The following is a 6,000-nucleotide window of genomic DNA, read 5'->3' on the forward strand; positions in this document are numbered from 1 at the left end:
GTAGTCCATAGCCCAGGGGCAGATTGCGTCCAGGATAACAGTTTGTGTGTGGAAGTGATAGTGGCATCTATCCATATCCCTAAATGGATATAGGTACATGTGATATGCGGAGGCATTAGAGGGGAGACCGAGGCTGCAAAATCTGTTTCTCCTCTTTGTCTCTGAAGTCTGTGTACAGAGCAATTTTCCTCAAACGCCTGATTTTATTCCTCTTGTTTTCAACCGGAGAAAGGAGTTCTTGGATCTGTGAAGTATATTTTGCAGGGCTCTAAGAAATCAGGAAGAGATGGGAAAGGGAGGTGTTGGGGAAAAGAGGCTCTACATGTCCCATTTTGTTTTCTTCCTTTTGCCAACAACAAAGAATCAGCTGGCATCCTTTTATTTTCTATTTCATGCAGTGCTTTTAAAAATGAAGCATTAAGTCTACTGTAATGGGATTTGTCTAATGATTTCCTGGTAAACGTCTTCGTGGATCTCAGCAAAGATAATTCACTTAGTAGGAACCACTTCCTGCTTCCCCACTGAGAACTAGACCTACCCAGTTCTTGCTGGGAGTAAATTGGCCTTTGAATGAGAGAAGGCAGTACAGGAATATTTCACTCTAGCATTCATCACATAGACTCAAGCTTGCCGCAGACCCAGATCAGGGAGGAGAAAAGGAAGGGGTGGGTGAGGGAGAACATTCATGCTGAGCACAAGCATGAAGTCAAGCAGAAAGTCTGTAGCAATCTGAGCCCTTTGCAGAAGCAGATGCACTCACCTCTTTGCCTTGGCTCTGGGGTGCTTTCTTTCTGGGGCAGTGACAGCTTCTGCAGTGTCCACACTGTTCTACCAGGACGGCTGCAGGCAGGCTGCTGCAGGAGGAAGGGAGTTCCCATTCACCATCAGAAGGGAGTGTCCTCCCAGAAAAGGAGGCGATGCCCTGATTCCCCTGGAGCGAAGGCTGTTGGATCCACTTGTCCTCTCTCTCCCGCTCCCTTTCTGGTATGAATGGAGCTCAGAGGAACCCCATGAGAAGAGCTGAGTGAAACCACACACCATACCCGCCCTGCTAGTAAGTTGGCCTCCCAGCCTTGGGGATCCTGGAGAGGAAGGCAGCAGAGTGGGTCATGAGGCACTTGGGTCCCTACAAGTGCAGCTGACACTGGTATGCCCACAGAAAGGCCAAGGACAAGTATTTATTTTTCCCCCTCATGTGATCTTATTTTTGGACTGGACGCAAAAGCTATTTGGGGTCTGGACAGCTGCCAGGTGAAAGGACAATGATCTCATCCGAGTTCTCTCCATGCCTCTCTCTGCACTAGTCCCTGTTACCTTTCCCAATATAAGGCAGAAGGGAGCGGGTTTTGCTCCAAGCCTTACTTTCAGTACATCCAAGCAATGTGTCCAACTTACCATTTTTCTTCAATTCTGCTACCCTTTGAGGTTTCTCAGAGGATCAGTGTAATGAATGAAGTCCTTACTTTTATGTCTGATGCAGGTGTTTCTGAGTCTGGTGGTTGTGTCGTACAGTCATCATACATACTATGTTAGATGCAAAGATCTTCTAATCAACACCAGGATGGGAGCCCCAACCCTGGAAGGCAGGTGTGGGCAACGCCACAGAGCTAGGCTCTCCATGTGTTGATTCTGCCTTCCGCCCTGGATGTTTCTGCCTCTGGCTCCTAGGCTTGTAAAACTTACGACATTGAGACAGCTCGATTTTTTGCCTCTGATCCTTCTTCTTCAGACATGAATGGAAAGTTTTGAAAATGTCATGCCTGGCAAGATGCCAATTCAATATCATCCTCTATCACCGTTATCACTGTTATTTGCTGGGATCTTTCTTGCTGAATGTCCTTAATTTGCGGAGTACTTCTGCATTCTCGCATTTAATCCTTACAACCCCTGCCGGGAGGGTAAGATCGCTCCTATTTGATATCCAGGGAAGCTGAGGTTTGGAAAGGCTCCTCACCTAACCTTTGGAGAGGGCAGAGTGGGATGGGAACTTCCCACTGTCTGAGCTCTTGGCCACTTTGCCCTACTGTCTCCTGAAGATGTGAATTGTTGACATTTCACTGTTGTTTTCACTTCATAAGAGGGAAAACAAAACCCTTGGGCTTGATTCAGACCCACAACTTCAATCCTTGATTTCTGTCCCAAATCCAGTTACTGAAGGGGTGAGAAAATGAGGTTTTCATCTGTTGACAGTCCCAGGCCCTGATTCTAGGTACAGGACGGAGTCTCTGGCCACCATGCTCGTTGGAGCCATTTTCCTGTGAATAATTCACTGTGCAAACACACACACCAGAGAGGACTGGGCTGGGCCGCCCAGGCTGAGTTCCCACCGTATCCAAGCTGGACTGCACTTTCCACTACCCTGAGAAAGAGACAGAGATTGAGCCAACAGCTTGTCCAACACTGCCCTCTGCCGGTCACTAGGCTGCATTACCCCAGATGGAGATCTTCAAGGCTTTCCAAAGAGGCGGGCCACACCAAGGATTATTTTTAGAGAATCAGTTTCCAGGTTCTCCATTTCTGCAGCTACTCTTTCCTAAACCTGGTTTGCCTGAGTACGTGTGTGTGTTCATAATCCTTTCCCAACTGTATGAAAGGAAACCATACCTGTCACTTTTCACAAATCTTACTAAGGTGACATTGCCCCAAGTATAGAAATCTCAAAGTCCCCAAACTAGGAACTTCCTTTAATACTTTAATTCAGCCTCTTTTAATGATTAATTAGGCATTTTTAAATTTAACCACTTTGCTTTTCCTCCCTTGAATATTGAGGGGCAGAACTGTGGAAGCAAATCAAAGAGAATATTAGAAATAATAACAGATTAAGACCGGGCGCAGTGGCTCACACCTGTAATCCCAGCACTTTGGGAGGTCGAGGTGGGCGGATCACGAGGTCAGGAGATCAAGACCCTCCTGGCTAACACGATAAAAACCCATCTCTACTAAAAAAAAGAATACAAAAAATTAGCTGGGCCTGGTGGCGGGTGCCTGTAGTCCTAGCTACTTGGGAGGCTGAGGCAGGAGAATGGCATGAACCCAGGAGACAGAGCTTGCAATGAGCTGAGATCATGCCACTGCACTCCAGCCTGGGTGACAGAGCAAGACTCAGTCTAAAAAAAAAAAAAAAGAAATAACAGATTAATAGGTACACTTAAAGAATGATGTCACAGTTTAAATTTTTTTTTTTTTTTTAGACAGAGTCTTGCTCTGTTGCCCAGGCTGGAGTGCAATAGTGCAATCTTATCTCACTGCAGCCTCCGCCTCCCAGGTTCAAGAGATTCTCCTGCCTCAGCCTCCCAGGTAGCTGGGATTACAGGCACCTGCCACCACGCCCAGCTAATTTTTGTATTTTTAGTAGAGATGGGGTTTCTACTAAATAATGTTGGCCAGGCTGGTCTCAAACTCCTGACCTCAGGTAATCCACCCACCTTGGCCTCCCAAAGTGCTGGGATTACAGGCATGAGCCACCGCACCCGGCCCACAGTTAATTTTTGAATTCCAACTTTACAATATATTAGAAATTAAGCTCTTGAAACCATATAAACTTCATGATGAAAATTAACATAAATGTTTAAATGTGGGTATTTATAACATTGTTTTTCAAAATTGTTTTAGAAGGTACAAGAACAATTTGTGAAGTCTGCTGTACCCTTGGGCTGGCTATTGCTGACTGGTAATAGAATGCCATCTATCCATCCATTCATCCAGCCATTCCTCAGATACCCATTCAGCACCTACTGTGTGCGGGGCCTTGTTTTAGGCACTAGAAATAAAAATAGTGAGCAAAAAATGGCATGTTCCATGGCAAATTCTTAGTGATGTCCTCCTCTAGGAAGATGAGAGAGGGAAACAGATTATGGGTACACTTTTAATAATTAATCCAATAAATGTAAGAATTCAACACTGATAAGCACTAAGTGTTCTGTGCGGGAAACGTGTGAGGGGAGAAGAAAAGGCGCACACAGTACTTTTGAATCCCATGTAAATAGTAATGCAGATATAATAAGCAAATGATAGAATAAGCAAATTGCAGTGGGAAGGGAAGAAGGATATATATATATATATATATACTCACCAGACTATGGAGGATTCATCACCAGGCCAGGAAGCCTGGTGTCTGTGCACAGACGAGGAGAGGCCTGTGAAGCTGCGCGCAGTCTGGGACCCTAGCTCTTCTGTAACGAGTTGTTTGGCATGGGGCCCAGTCACGAGGGCCCTTCGCAACTGGGCTCAAGGAACACAAAAGGTCAACTTGTTTTGTGATGTCTGTTGTTTTTCAATAACTAATGTATAGGAGTAGATGAAAATGGAGATTTCTCCGAAACAGTGCTGGATGAACGCCTCAAGGGACTCACACAACCTGTTCCGGGACTTGGTGACCGTTGTTTGTGTCCACGTTCAACTGAATTCAAATTTAATATTTTTTTCCTCCACACCAAGGGGGGGTATTCGGTAATTAGATAATGAATAATGGAGATTAACAATGTATAATGAGGATTGACCTAGTTGATGGGGGAGGCATCAGGGAAGATAGCCCTGGAGGAAATAAATCCAAACCAAAAATAAAGTATCCAAGAATCTCAATGAAAAAATTGTGAAGACCCAGGAGAAAAAGGCCCCTATAACATGAGAGGATCAGGGAGAAGTAGGATCAACCTTTAGTTGGGGTTTTGTTTGTTTGTTTTGTTTGAGATGGAGTCTCACTCTGTTGCCCAGGCTGGAGTGCAGTGGTGCGATCTCGGCTCACTGCAACCTCTGCCTCCTGGGTTCAAGCAATTCTCCTGTCTCAGCCTCCCCAGTAGCTGGGATTATAGGCCTGGCACACAGTAGGTGCTCAATAGGTATTTGAGGAATGGGTGGATAAATGGATGGATAGGTGACTGGGTTTACAGGTGCCACCATGCCAAGCTCATTTTTTTTTTTTTTTTTTTTTGTATTTTTAATAGAGACGGGGTTTCTCTATGTGGGCCAGGCTGGTCTCGAACTCCTGATCTCAAATGATCTGCTGGCCTCAGCCTCCCAAAGTGCTGGGATTACAGGCATGAACCAGTGTGCCCAGCCTAGAGTTAGTTGTTTTTGTAAAGGGCCTTTGCCCTTATTAAACTTCAACCCATATTATAAATCAGTGGTTCTCAATCAGGAGTGGCTTTTTTCCCCAGGGGATATTTAGCAGTTTCTGCAGACATTGTTAGTTGTTGCATCTGGGTTTGTTCTAGTGGTATCTAGTGAGCAGAGGTCAGGGATGTTGGTAAAGGTTCTACAATGCTCAGGACAGCTCCCTATAACAAAGAATTATAGTGCTGGGTTGAAAAATCCTATTATAAATGGGGCGGGGCAGGCCTGCCAAGTGTCTGTAGTGGATGTGGATTCAGTTGTTGATTCATTCACACATTCAGCAAATACTTACTGAGTGCCCACTATGTTTGAAACGCCATTCTGGGCATAGTTGAAGCCCAGCAGTCACCCATTAACCAAAAAGTACCACCTAAAATAACTGGCCTGGTTGTGTTTCTTTGTTACCCAGCTTAAAATTTTTACCATTAGAATGGTGACAAAGCTGGTCTTATTGCCTGCAGAAAGATGTTGAAATGCATGGATATTATTTGCAAGGATGGTCACTGAAGAATTGTTTGCAATTGTGGAAAGAACGTAAGTGTCAACAGAATGGTTGCATAACTGTGATACAGTGGTACTATGGCATACTAAGCTGCCAAGAGAAAACAAAGGCAACTCTCTTTTTTTGTTTTTGAGATGGAGTTTCCCTCTGTCGCCCAGGCTGGAGTGCAGTGGCATGAGCTTGGCTCACTGCAAGCTCCTCCTCCCGGGTTCGTGGCATGAGCTTGGCTCACTGCAAGCTCCTCCTCCCGGGTTCATGCCATTCTCCTGCCTCAGCCTCCCGAGTAGCTGGGACTACAGGCGTCTGCCACCACGCCTGGCTAATTTTTTTTATTTTTAGTAGAGACGGGGTTTCACCATGTTAGAGCAGGATGGTCTCGATCTGTG

At 45.4% G+C, this 6,000-nt stretch overlaps 1 protein-coding gene across 6 annotated transcripts in view; it reads right to left on the reverse strand.

The window, feature by feature from the left end:
• The window catches only part of FGF1 (fibroblast growth factor 1), a 109,828-nt gene extending 108,631 nt beyond the window's left edge, over nt 1-1,197 (reverse strand). For 4 of the 6 annotated variants that reach the window (XM_017872970.1, XM_017872971.1, XM_017872969.1 and 1 more), the window contains exon 1: nt 761-1,191. The gene's annotated coding sequence lies outside the window, so the exon portion shown is untranslated. Of the gene's footprint in view, nt 1-760 lie in introns of all 6 variants that reach the window. The other 2 variants (XM_017872968.1, XM_017872967.1) reach the window with 1 other exon arrangement.
• Between the last annotated feature and the right edge of the window lie 4,803 nt (nt 1,198-6,000).

Source organism: Rhinopithecus bieti, unplaced genomic scaffold (assembly GCF_001698545.2).
Source record: "Rhinopithecus bieti isolate Rb0 unplaced genomic scaffold, ASM169854v2 scaffold_7438, whole genome shotgun sequence".
Taxonomy (NCBI): domain Eukaryota; kingdom Metazoa; phylum Chordata; class Mammalia; order Primates; family Cercopithecidae; genus Rhinopithecus; species Rhinopithecus bieti.